Below are 14,175 nucleotides of genomic sequence, written 5' to 3'. Positions count from 1 at the left end.
AATTTTCTTCATGACATCTTTAACACAGATCAGTTTTAGATTTTTAAAACTTTTATTTTTAATTATGGATATATAAAAGTTATACCTACTTGTGGAATACATGTGATTTTTTATATTTCATATACATTTGATATTTACATGTGATATTTACATTTGATATTTTGTATATTCTTCATGCAAGCATGCAGTGTGGAACGATCAAATCAAGGTAACTGAGCTATCCATCACCTCAAGCAGCTATTTTTTTTGTGTTAGGAGCATTCTAGCTCCATGCTTAGTTATTTTGGAATATACAATAAAGTATTTTTAACTGCACTCATCCTATCGTGCTACCAAACACTAAGTCTTATTTCTTTTATAAAACTGCCTTTTTGTGCTTATTAACTATCCATCCCCCTTCTTCTTTACCATTCTCAGCCTTTGTTAGCCATCATTCTACCCTCCGTCTCCAGGAGATCAATCATTTTAATGTTTAGCTCCCACGCATGAGTGAGAACATGTGAGATTTGTCTTTCTGTGCTAAGTTCAAAGTATAAACTTGCAGTGCCACGTTGGCCAGCAATTCTGGCATTGGATATTTTGTAAAGTTATTTTTAAGGTAAACACACCTTATCAGGTAGTTGGTCTCAAAAGCAAGTGAAGGAGAAAAGCCTGAAGGTAGTGTGATGTAAGTCTGTCAAATCAAGCTAATTAAAATGCTCTCTCCCATTTTCTCTTCCTGCTGTACCCTCCTTTAAAAGGTATGTGTAAAATAGTAGAAAGACAAAAGAGAGGAACTCCAACAAGAAGGGAATCCAGCAAAAGTAGGACATGCATCAATGAGTCACTATAAATGTTTCAAAGAACATCCAGCCCCATGAAAACAATGGCAAATCATTTGTATTGATTAATTTAGGAATGATAAGAGGAAAAGAAAAAAATTGCTAATGATTTTAACAGTGAAAATGAAATTCTGTGCTGGTCTGAGTCTAAATTAGGACAGTTTGAAAGCAATTTGATGCTATCTATGAAGAATCTCGTAAATTTTCTACTCTTTCATGAAGCAACATTGCTTCTGAGAAACAACCATTAGGCAATAGATGGAAATACAGTCTCAATTCTCTCCCCCTTAAGAAATGTTGTGACATTATTTACAGTATTGAAAAACTAAAAACAGTCTATTATCAGTGATCTAAAGACTTTTTACTGCCACCCATAATAAGAAAATATTAGCTCTACATAGCAACCCAACAGACACACACACAAACTTAGTAAATGTAGAATATAAATGTCCTAATGCAATAACTAAGAAAATGCCAGGAAGGCTATGTTAACCAGTGTGGTGAAAATATGTCAAACGGTCTATAAAACAGTGTATGTGTCCCATGATCTCATTAATGTACACAGCTATGATTTAATAAAAAAAAATTCACATAAAGAAGCCATCCAATCTATTTCATTCATTTAAACAAACAAATAAACAAAGCTGGCTTTGATCCACTAAACTGATCCCCAGCCTATATACCCTGTGACTTGTAGTTTGAGAAGCACTTACCTGAATGGCCAGTAACAGGTGTATGATGGAATATTAATTAATGCAAACATTAAATTTTATGTTCATAGCTTTTGATTCTGTTTTTGTTTTGAGGTGGTTGGAGGGGTATGATGCTCCCTAAGCCAGAAAGAAAGAGAGTTTTTCCAGGTAACAGGACTAGATCACTGCTGTGGTGCCCAGACATTCTCAAATCCCTCTCTCTCAATTCTTTATTGATTCAGTGAAATCAGCCTGCCTTAGATAATGTCAACTGATTAGCATTGACAGTTGTTGAATTGAATTGTTGATTCAAATGAAATCAGCCTGGCTCAGCTAATATTAACTGATTAGACTGAAAATGAAATCCTGACACCAAAAGTTGATCAATAGAAAATGCTTGAAGCCAGATGTTGGGTGACCTGGGCAGATTCTATCAGCTTACAGAAGTTGCAGGCAAGAAGAAAAGGAGTTCAAGGACATCACTAAAAAGTCTGTGAAGAACTCACGAGGCATTGAGAGAGATACACGTGAGAAAAGCGGCACTTCCTAGAAAAAGTGGCAATATAATTAGCAGGTACATAAAAGACTCTCAAATGGGGAAAAATATAAAAAACAATGAAAGAGACAATTTTTAAATGGATTCTGTTTTCGATTTTTTCATTAGAAGTTTTATTAGAAAGAAATGGAAAAGGAATCCAGCATTTCTACATAAGCCTGTACCGCATTTCTACATAAGCAAATATTATGTCCATAATCAGGAAAAAAAAAAAAAGCAAAATTGACTTTGTGGAAAATGGTTATCATGCAAACAAGAATCTTCTATCCTTACTTTTAATTTAGCTCATCTTCTTGATATAAAGTGTTTGTGGTTAACATTTTGTTTGAAGCAGAAAGCCTCATGTTTGTCCTGCTGACACCATCTCAGAGGGTATTGCTCAGACTAAAATTAGTTTTGCAGGGGGTGCAGGTACAAAACTTGGAAGGATGCAATCTGGCTCCTTTTCCCAATGTCCTTCACTTTCCTACTATCTTAGTGTAATCATTATTTTTTATTTGATAATTGGAGGCTTTGGAATTTGGTTTGAGGTAAGGTAGGGCAGAGTATCATCTGTTTTTTATTATACCAAAGTATTTCTATCTGACAAGGATATACATTTATGTAATTCTCAATAATTCTCCAAACAAAACCATTCACAACTTCTAACAGTTGCAAATATTTCTGGTTTCATCACACGAGTAGGATTCATAGTTCTCTTAGGTAAGGAAGTTGTATCTCACAAAGCCCATGAAAAAGGTATATCAGAATGTCATGTGTTCAGGTATGTTTTCTTTCTTTATAGATATCAAGGGTAAAATCTCAGCAAATGTTTTTATGCAAGTCTTGTGTGATTACTCTTTTTAACTCTTTCAACTGACCTCGAAAAAAATCTTTCTCTTTGAAGCATAAACTTGAAAGATCTAATCTGGCTAGTCCCCAAATCACTGGCCAGTTGTTCTTTAATTATATATAAACCCCCATTGTAAGGGATCCAACTTCATCATGAGTCCCAGAAGTGTTCCCCAAGTCCAGGGAACCCTCACCCATGTGGTTGGTGATCAAGCCCATGGATGTACAAACCAGCAAGGGAGAAGAAGGGGAAGTGGAAGGAATGTTCATTTCCTTGAAAGATGGACACACCACATCCACACAGGTCCTGCTCACCAGAATGGGGTCATGTGACCACCGCTATCTGCAAGGTTCACTGGGAAGTGCTGTTTTCACTGGGTTCTATTACTAATTGAAAGTGGGGAAAGTGAGTATTGGAGGCAACTACTATTAGTCAGACCATATCATAGATTGTGGTATTTAGTCTATGAATAAGGGAAGACATTTAAATGTTTTAGTCAGAGGGATGACATGATATAATTGTATTGCATACCATGTGTGTGTATGAGAGAGAGAGAGAAGGAGACACACAGAGAGAAAGAGAGAGAAAGAGAATGGATGGGAGAGAGCCTGCCTGGCTGTTAGGAGGTCATTCCTCAAGTCCAAGCGAGAAATGGTGGCTAGGACCTGGGTGATAGCAGTAGAAAGGATAAGGAGATTATGGGATAGACAACTCAAATGATACTGAAGAGATAACATTGCCAGTTAAAATAGGAGCAAAGGAAGTGGGGGATGTCCAGATATCTCCTAGGTTATCTAGATGTGAGGTTGTTTGAAGAAGAATCCTGAATTTTGTTTTGGAAATGTGTTTCAGAAGCGTCTGTCAGGCAACTGGTTTCTGCACATCGAAAATATGATTTTAGAACAAATTAACCACCAATTTACAATCAGTGAAATTCTCAAACCCAGGCATTGTTAACTAAACCATTTAAATGAATTTTCCCCCCTGAGAGATTTTTATCTTAAAGGTGTTTGCAAGTACTGCAAGTCATGGAATGGTTTATTGCACATAAACATAAGAAAGCTAGCTAGGCAGAAGAATCTTGAAACTAGCAAAAGGCTCAGCTAATCCTGGCAGTCATAAATTACGATCAGTCTTCTTGTGTTGACGGTGTGGATGGGAATATTGGTTGTACCCAGGGATATGAGTCACACAGTCTCGCGTGTATGGCGACTCAGTGCACACTGAGTGATGGGCGTCATCATGACTGTTCTCACCCTGTGAGCGTCTGCGAGAACTATGGCAAAGCTCCTAGGCTAGAAAGCAGTCTTTTTGTCAGTTTTCATGTTGCTCATGTATGTAATTCACTTTTTAGTATTTTGTACCTTTCATTGACTTGTCATCTTTCTTTCTATGAGATGCTTACTTCTATTAGAAGACAATTAAAAAGAATGAAAACTACATTTTTTAAGTGCTGTGTTCTTCTGTGCAGTAGACCAAAATATTCCTAGTTGATTAGGATTTAGGTGGGTTGGGATGAGGGGACTCAATAATTAATATGTCACAAATACTAAGGGTTTTCTTGTCAACTACTTTATACAACCGATTTTATGGTCAAATGTTTACAATAAAGTTAAGTATGCTAGAATTTCCAATGGTGCTAATATTCTGGAATTAATTCATTCATTTATTCCTTCATTTAAAAGATTTTTCATGTGCTGCACTTTCGGCACTTGGGATACTTAAGTGCCCAGAGAACACAAGAGATCATCACTTCTACTTTTGTTCTTGCCCTTCTTAGAGAAAGGATGGGATGAGTTTCAGATACCCTCTCACTGCCTTCAATCCATGCAGACTTTAGCTTTTGTTGAGTTCTAACACAAGCCCTCTTCTCAGCTGATCTGGCTGCCTCTGTTTTAATAGGCCTCCCGAGACTCCAGCCAAGGCCTGGCCTTCACTTCAGCAGGCAGAGCCCAGAGATATACTGGGCAAAGGTCAGGGGATTTGTTATGTGAGGCAATGGTCTGGTGAGATTTAATTTACTCTCTGGTACCAGATTTGTATGTGTGTATGTGATAGAGGAAGAGAGAAAGAAATGGGGGTGTGGGGGGGAAAAGAAAAAGAGACAGAGAGAGAATGATCAAGTTCGGGGGAGAATCTTACAAAGGTTTATATACCAAAGCAGCAAGATTGAGAAGTTAGAGATTAAAACATGTCAAGCAGTGACCAAGAAACTTCCATGGGACTCTACCTTCAACCTTCTCTGAGAGATTTTAACCAAATCAGGGTAATGTGATCTTCTTGCATATATGACTGAATGAAAAAAAGGAAATTAAAAAGGTTCTTGTTATAAAGCCAGGAAGAAATAATACGAAAATTCAGCCTTTATTTCAGGAACACCTACTGGACTATAGGTTGGTATACTCCAGACTTACTCCTTTATGGTTATTATTTAATCAGAAGGCTGACAGGTGTTTTTGTTTTATTTTGTTTTGTTTTTTGGTCTACTTGCTTTTACATTTTCAGATGTAAATTTTCCCCATGGCTTAGACTAGATGTTTTTCTTTCTCTTCCCACCTCATTCTTTCCTCTTCTGGCTTAATTTTTCTTTGTTCTCTCTTTCCTCTGCTTCTCTGCCTTTTTCCTTTCTATTTTAAGCAAAACTTGTTTTTCTTGTGCTGGAGTTTATAAAATATTCTTGTTAGGCGAAGAAAGTTTTTGACTGCCTTCCTCCTTGTCTGATCACCATCAAGTTATAATTTGGGTTTCCAAAGTTCTCTCAGGGAAGGGCTAGTTTTCTGAACGTTCAAGGTGCAGGTATGTTTTGAAAAAGTGAACAAAGATTCTAATTTGCGCTCAGGAAATTTGGACTCAGGAAACACTTAAAAGTTTTAATTCTGTTCCACGTCTCTTGTTTCAACAGTAGTTTACATTTAGAAAAGCATTGGAAAGAAGTGCCACCACAATTGCATGTTTGTTTTACAACTTCTTTAGTCTAAAGGATGGTTAACGCTTTGAAGGAAAGGAAAACAAAGCATTTGTCTTTTTATGCTTCTAACCATACCTCTTTGCTGATTAACTCTGATGCTCTGGGTTTTCTGCTGCATGCCTAGTTAAAACGCATCCCATCATGCCTGACATGATGGAAACCCCACTTAACTATCTCACCAGAAAGCATTCGGGTGGACTTTCAACAAAAGGACATGCCCCCACCGCCTCTAAACTCCTATTTTAAAACAGTGTCCAGAGATCTCTGTTCATTTCTTCAACAATTCATTTAAAGCTGGGTTGCTAGGCCATAGGGAATCCGAAGATGGCCCTCAGGAGACAGATGAAACAATTACCAATTCCTTACAGGGCTGTAATAGAGGGTTGTCACAGCTATTGTAGAAGCAGAGAAGAGAGGCCCCTACCTTCACCTGGTGGGAGAAGGGGGTGTTGTTAAGATGCTTCTAAGTTGAAGTGACCTCTAGCTGAGGTTTGAGGGAATGAGTAGCAAAGATAAGTCAGGAGAGAAGGAGAAAAGAGGCCAGAGATATGAAGTGCCTGGAACCTTTGAGATTTCCTCTTGGCTGAAAGAAAGGGGGAGGTTTGGAGAAATGGTGGAAAATGGGCATGGAAAGGTGGAAGGAGGCTGAGTGAGATCACACAGGGCTGATGTACTGTTCTAAGAGTTTCTCATTACTGGGAGGGGAGGTGTTGAAACAGAGACTGCAGGTCTGCAATTTCAGAAAAGCACTGTGACATCAGTGTGGAGAACAGACTTCCGCCAAGTTCTAACCCTCCTGTCGGGAAGGCCCACTTTGGTTCAGATGTGAAGGCTTGTTGTGAGTAAACTCCTTTCCTGAATTCCTCCAAGGCTTTTGTCCTGTGTCAAAGAAGGTGGCGAGCAGACCTCAGTTCCTGTTGAAGTGGTAGGTGAGCGGCCAGGCAGCTGGGCCAGGCCAGAAGAGCCGGGTCACCTTGTGCCCACGCTTGTGATTTCTTTGTACCGACTGCCTAATGATAAGTGATGTACAGTGTGACAGCACACGTGAGCCTGGGCGTGGGCGCACTTTATTGCTCCTTGAAATGCTTCTTGAAAGTAGTCAGTAACGGGTGGAAGACATCATGGGACACTGAAACGGTCCATTGGACCAGGGATGGGAGACCTGGCGCTATGCTCAGCTTGTCTGTCACCAGCTGTGGGGGCTCAGACACATCCTTTACCTCTCTGAGCTTCACCTCATCTATAAGACCTTTAGACCTTTGTACTTCCGGTCCCATCCAGCTCCTGGCTTCTGTAATTGTGACTGTGCCTCCACAAAGTTCCCCCAGAACCCATGATCACTAACCTTGGGTTTATTAATAGGGAAACTAGAAAAACCATTTATGTCCACCCTCCTTGTATCTTAAGGAATCTAGTGAACATGGGAAATAATTTACAAAGAAAAAAAATGTGATTGGTGTTTTCTCCTGAGGGAAAGGGGAAGTAGAAAGCTACTTCTCAAGTCTTCTCAACTCCTCTGCTTGTTCCTTTTTTTCCTCATGATTATTTTCTGCCTTTCCCTCCTACAAAAGTAGAGAAGATCTTGGCAGGGGATTTGGAGGGGAGTAGAATTAGGTGCTGAGGGAGAAGGCTGAAGTGTGGGGAGCTGAGTTGTGCCGTTAGGGGGAGCCTATACAGAATTTTGATGTAACTATGACCTTCCATACCTTTCTGAAATTCTTGTACCAACAGGGTATGTTCTGGCTGCCCAAATTTCACCTGTTGGCACAACCTCTGACCCCCTCTTTATTTTCCTTTTTACTGAAACTCACTTATCTTAAAATTCTAGAAACTACAAGTGGATGATAATCTGGATGTTCTTGAGGTGGGAAGAGAACTATCATGCCTCTGGCCTGTGTTACACCACTGACACCCCTCCCCCTGCCAGCACAATACATGTAACACACATGCGTTCACTCATCAAATGCAGAAGGGCCCTCTAGCTAAGGACACAGTGGGGATGGTAAGTCGATGGAGTAGGTCTGCATCTCACCCTGAGGAACTCTGCAGGCAGCAATGCAGGCACCAATCTCTGCCTCACGTGGAGGTTCATCATCTTGTGACTTGGAAGTTGTGGCACGTTTGATAGTAAAGGTTAAAAAGAAATGAGTGTAGGCACAGAAAAGTGAACAGTTAAGTCTTGGGGATGGGGGAGCACAGAAGGCTTCATGGAGGTGGTGATGTTTGAATGTAATTTCGAAGAGAGGTAGATTTTTGATTTGTGTGACAGCAGCCTTAAAAGCAAAGGAAGATAGACAGGAAGGAGGCTGTGGATAGTCTGGAGAAGAGGCGAGGCAGTAGGGCCGGGTGTGGAGGAGAAGTGAGTGGGTGAACTCTGATCTCATTTAGCAAAATGGGAAATAGAAGAAATGAATATGCTTTTTCATTAGGTGGGGCAGGTATGAAACGCTGACTTCTGTCGGGGTGGGAGTTATTTTAGATGCCCGTCTGCTTCCAGTTGTATCTGTGTCTGCAGCTCTGACCCCTTGGTTGGTTGGCTTTTCCATGACTCCATAACATGGTACATGTTAACTGCCACCTGGAGATTTGTTATAGGTTTTCTTCCTCATTCAAAAGTAAAGTTTTAGCTGTTAGCATAATCATAAGTGGTTGAAAAATAAAAATTTTATTCAAATCAGTTTTCAGTGAGGGGAAGATGAATGTTTCTTACTGTTTTACAAGATGGGAAAACTGATTACCCTTAAGCAGATTGTAACAAAAAAGTGTTTGTCTGTTCCTTTGACTTCCTGGTAGGCAGACAGTCTCTGTGAATCAATAGTGGTTTGGGGTTTGGCTCAGGATGATGGGCCCAGTCTTCCACTGCCAGCTGACTGATGGAGGAGAAAAGGCCAGGTCATTAAATTACAATTTCCTGAGTTATGCTGTGGTGGTCCCATAGGAGAGTAAACATAAGCCTCCTGGGAATTGAACTTTTAATTCAGGAGGACTGAAAACAAACTCTCCTGAGAAAGATTTGCAAGGACGTGTTACAAAGACGGGTCTCCCCCTTCCATACCACCTTTCCCTCCATGAACACATGCCCCTTATCTTCATCTTCCCCCTACTCTAGTCTGTCGTAAATTTTGATTTATTTTCCCATGGATAGATTGGTTGTTTTTGAATTTCCTGGTTTGACTGAAGGTTAAGATGAAAAGCAAGGCTAGAAAACTGATGGAGATGGGATCTTCGGACCTTTGTCACTTTCCCTGGGATCATCTCATGTTGATTTACATCTTCAAACAATAAATTCCATCAGTTAGCCTGGAGGTGGTCAGACTCTGGGGGCCTGATTTATAATAGCCAAACTCAAGAGATGGGCCAATACACCAGCGGGCCAATACATTTGTTTATTCCCCATTACACTGGCAAGCAATTTCATTTTAGCTAATTATTATATTAGTTTTCCAGTAAGAGAGCAAACCCAGAAAACAAGAATCCTAAGGTCTTTTGACAACTGTAGATTTGTAGTAGAGAGAACTAAATGACCATAGGGAGCTCATTTGATAAGCTCAAGCTATGAGAGGTTACTGGACCTGTCTCTTTACGGCGACATTCTTGTTGAATAGTCAAAGCACCATGGGCTGTAGGGTATTTGCAAGAGACCACACCATAGATTATTTACTAATTGTTTTCAACATTCATTATCATTAATTGATTGAACTAAATTATCTCTAAAGTCTCTGCTGAATCCAAATTGCTATGCACAGCTAAAAATCTCCTGTCCATATGGACATGTTTCAGTGGTGACTGAGTTCTTCCTTCCTGGTTAATGTTTAGGAAGTCAACCTTGTGGTCAGTCCATAATGGACTTTTAGAGACTGTATTAATTCTCCATTGTTTCCATAACAAATGATCACAAATTTAGTGGCTTAAAATAATACTCCTTTATCATCTCACAGTTCTGTATGTGAAAAGTGTGGGCAACCTGTAGCTTAACTTTGTTCTCTGCTTAGAGTTCACCAGGCTGAAATCAGTGTTGTTAGACCCACATTACCTTCTGGAGCATCTGAGGATACATTTGCTTCTGGGCTCATTCCAGTTGTTTTTGTGAATTCAGAACCTTGCTGTGGTTGGATTGTGTCCCTCATTTCTTTGCTGGCTGTCAGCTGGGCTGCCAGGTTTTGTTCCTAGAGGGTATCTCCATTGTATCTCATAGTTCTCTGTGATCCCCTCCAGAAAAGGTAGACCAAGTCCCTCTCAAGTTTCTAATCTCTCTGACTTCCCTTTCTATCATCTCATTGACTGATTGCCTCTTTTGTGTTTTCAGGCTCAGGTGACTACAGGGCTCACCTGCAAAGTCCCTTCACAACAGTACCTAGATTAGTGTTTGATTTCCTTACTGGAGAGCTGGTTATCTTGGGGGGACCTGTTTAGCATGCTGTCTCATCAGTGACACTTTGAATTTATGTCATCACTTGTGTGATTGTGTCGGTGGCTCGCTCATTTCATCTATACATGCATGTACTCTTTATTTTGCTGTTTCATAGGACAATATTTTCTGATCTCATTTTCATATTTTAGTGTTTCAACCACTTGACATAGATTGTCATCTGTTGCAAAAAGCATATTTACTGGTTGGTTGAATGGGGAAGATTGATATTTCTTTTCTTTATCTCCACTCGGATGAGGAAAATTCCTTGGGGCAGGTAAGCACTATTGTCACAAAAGTTACAGCACATTTGATTTGCATTGGACCAATGATTCTCAATTCTAGCTACACTTCAGAATCATATAAAAAAAAATTAAAGTATTGGGATGGGTGCAATGGCTCATGCCTGTAATCTCAGCACTCTGGGAGGCCAAGGTGGGCTGATTGCCTGAGCTAACGAGTTCGAAACCAGCCTCAGCTAGAGGAACACCCCGCCTCTAAAAAAATAGTGGCTTGTTGTGGTGGGTGCCTGTAATCTCAGCTACTTGGGAGGTTGAGGCAAGAGAATCACTTGCACCCAGGAATCTTGAGAATGCTGTGAACTATGACACCAGGGCACTCTACCAGGGATGACAAAGTGAGAATCTGTCTAAAAATAATTTTTTTTTAAGTATCAAATTTATCCCATCATAGAGATTTGATGTATGTATGGTAAAGCCAGGACATTGTTTTTTAAGTTCCTTAGTTGACTCTGGGCTGAGAACTATTGATATGCTCCAAATCTTCTGTTTTGGAGATAAGAAAGCGGAGGCTGAGAGTGATAAATGACTCACTTAAAGTCTCATAACTAATGACAGATCTGGTACTACAATTCCAAGTCTATTCTACAAACAAGTTTATAGTTAAGTGTATGTAGAGTTCAGTGCTTGGTAACTATGTACAAAAGAAGTGTTGAGAATATCTGGAACATCAGATGTTCTTGCTTCATTAGCAAGACCATTTCTTTCTAGGACTTTAAGAAACTATTAGATCTTGCAAAATCACTGTTTAAAGGTCTCTTTACAGCCGACTAGACTGCTTTATGAGTTAATAATAAGCACAGATACATCTGCCATAGCCAAGGAGCTGGCCACATGGACCTCCACAACCTGGCAGTGTTCAGAGCCACATGGTCCAGTGCAGTAGCCACTGGCCATATGTAGCTATTGAATATGTGAAATGGGGCTAGTCTCAATTGAGAGGTGCTACAAATGTAAAATACACACCAGATCCAAAGGTTCAGTTGGAAAAAGAGGGCAAAATGCCTCACTAATACTTTTTACATTGACTACATGATGAAATGATAATATTTTGGATATATTATGTTAGATAAAATATATTATTAAAATTACTTTTGTCCATGCTTTACTTTTCTAATGTAGAAAATTTAAAATACATATGTGGCTGAAACTGGTGTTTGCCATTATATTTCTGTTAGGTAGCACTGTTCTAGAAAGCATTTTTATTAAAGCTATTAATGGTAAATGGTCCAAGTCCAAGCTGTTACACCTCCTGTGATCTTGAAGAGTGAACTGGTACATTGTAAACTTCCTGTAGATGAGACATGACATTGATCTGCCCTGTGTTTGCCATCTATCTGGCAGCCAGTCAGTCTGGCCTAATAGACTTCTTTCTATTTTTACGTATAGGCTTAAAGGAGGCAGGGTGATGCCCCATGCCATGGAGAAAGCATAACGCATAACTCTTAAGTAATATACCCGAAAGTAGAACAGGTGCTCTTGGAGTTTCTAAGGCATAGAGATAAATATTATATTCCTTGAGCAATGTCATGTCTTATCTAAGCTCTCCAAGAAACTGCTACGTTAGCATTTATGAATTATCAGTCCTTGAGGGACCCTGTGCTGGGAAAATATTATGGTGTCTACGTGTCTTCATAATTCAAATCCAAATGTTACTCTTTCTCTTTTTCTTGCTCTGTGTAGTCTTTCCTGATCCACTGGGCTGCGGATCATGTGTTTAGTCTACCTACTTCACCAATTAAGAAGCAGCATGGGAAAGCAAAGGCAGGCCACAGTTGCAAACTCTATCCAGAAATATTCTGTCCTTGGGAGCCTGGAACATTTGCTTAACATCTCAAAGCTCCTCTGAACTTCCATTTTCTCATTTGTAACACAAGGCTGTCTTATGTAAGGTCTGTGTGAAGACAGAACGAAATAATAAGATGCCCAGTACACTACTCATGGGGAAGATGTTTGGTGGACATCTTCTCTGTGGCCAGCCCATGGCTGATTGTTAGGGATACAGTAGTGAGTGACACACAGCCAACTCCTCCATTTTTTTCACAGCTAAAAGAAGGGAAAGACAAGGAACCTGGTGGCACCAGGACATAGGAAGCCCTCAGTGAATGGCAGCTGTTATTATGCTGCATAACTCAGGAGTCAAGTTGTCACAAAATTATGGAAGAATGTTCAGTGTGGAAATTGAGGCTCATGGTGATTAAGTGACCACCCCAGTCACCATGTCACGCTATGCTGGGCTGGCTCCAGAGCACAGGATTGCTGACTCCTCCTCCAATAATGCCTTTCCCAGGGGATCACATTGCCTCACTCTTGGTTTCCCAACTTATTTACCTTTAAAGAACAACTTTACCATGTTGGACTTGATAAAAGGAAACAAGAGTTTCTTTCAATTTTTTCTCCCTATGTTATCATGGCATGCTAGTAACGCTCTTTAAAAACCTGTGTTTCTGTTCTAGTAACTCCAAAGAAGGTAGAATATGCATTTTGTTAAGATATAGAAAGCATATGCATATATATGTACATATGACGTATACACTATATTAATAAAGTATTGTTTATTATAATAGTCATTGTTAAGTTATGATCGCTTCAAGATAATGAATTCTTTTGTCTGAAGAATTCGTTCTATGAGAACTTGTCTCCTGTAGCCTATTCATCTTCTCTTGGAAAATTTCCTTCTTAGAGTTAGAAAAAAATCTAACATCTTCAAATTTGTTTAAAGAGCAATCTTCATGTTCTGTATGATCTATCATAGAAATAAAAAAATCAGATTTTAAGGGAGAAAGAAAGCAAAAATTCAGTAAGAAGTTTCCTTTTTCAAATTGTATCTTAAAAAACAAGACTTGATAGGAGCAATTCTGTAAGGTAAGATGTAAAAAAGAACATACTGTTTAAATAAGCACCCATCCAACTGATTTCCTCTTCCATGTAAGAATTGTTACACCTGTATTGTTAACCCATGAATGCACCAAGTGAATCAGGCTGGGTGAGTTGATGACCACCCACAGGACAAGCTACTAGGGAGAGGAATTGCAAAGTGCTGAGTGAGTCCCCGTGAACTTATGTATAATGCCCCATGCAACGAGGAGGTTCCACTCTGAACAGAATAGGCATATCAAGACAGGAGCAGCATCAAGCATTTGGTTACTGAAATGTCCCTTCTTTCACTCTTCCATAAAGAGAGGGATACAGGAACTCAGGTTCCTCCAACCCAGTTTTCTTATTTGAGTTCTCCAAGAAAGAGTTCTAGCTTCAAGCCAAGCCTCTTACTGATCTAATTCATGTATCCAAGTTTCAGTTCTAGGAATCCATGATCCACAAACAATGATCTAAACCCAGTATCAACAGCATAGGATTTTCTTACAGTGGATGAAATAGTGATGGGGTTCAGGGGGACTCATCCCCCAGAGTATTTTCTAAACAATTGGGCCTTCACCTCAGCACACATAGGCAGCACTCCTACCTTATCCGAAGATGTGCATATTTTACATGGTTATGATCTTTCATTCTCTGGCCCTTCATGTCATGTGCTTGATTTAAGAATGGGGTCTTAGATATTGTGGCTGCCAAGAGCACATTCAATGATTGCTTTACCACCT

The 14,175-nt window shown here is 39.7% G+C and overlaps 1 protein-coding gene across 11 annotated transcripts in view; it reads left to right on the top strand.

The window, feature by feature from the left end:
- GHR (growth hormone receptor) overlaps window positions 1-14,175 on the top strand; it is a 302,031-nt gene that overhangs the window by 101,644 nt on the left and 186,212 nt on the right. The window contains exon 1 of one of the 11 annotated variants that reach the window (XM_053591513.1): window positions 4,924-5,167. The exons of 9 other annotated variants lie outside the window; for them this stretch is intronic. The gene's annotated coding sequence lies outside the window, so the exon portion shown is untranslated. One more of the 11 variants, XM_053591504.1, reaches the window with a different exon arrangement.

Source organism: Nycticebus coucang, chromosome 1 (genome assembly GCF_027406575.1).
Source record: "Nycticebus coucang isolate mNycCou1 chromosome 1, mNycCou1.pri, whole genome shotgun sequence".
Classification (NCBI taxonomy): Eukaryota; Metazoa; Chordata; class Mammalia; order Primates; family Lorisidae; genus Nycticebus; species Nycticebus coucang.
This window is presented reverse-complemented; position numbering and strand designations above follow the sequence as displayed.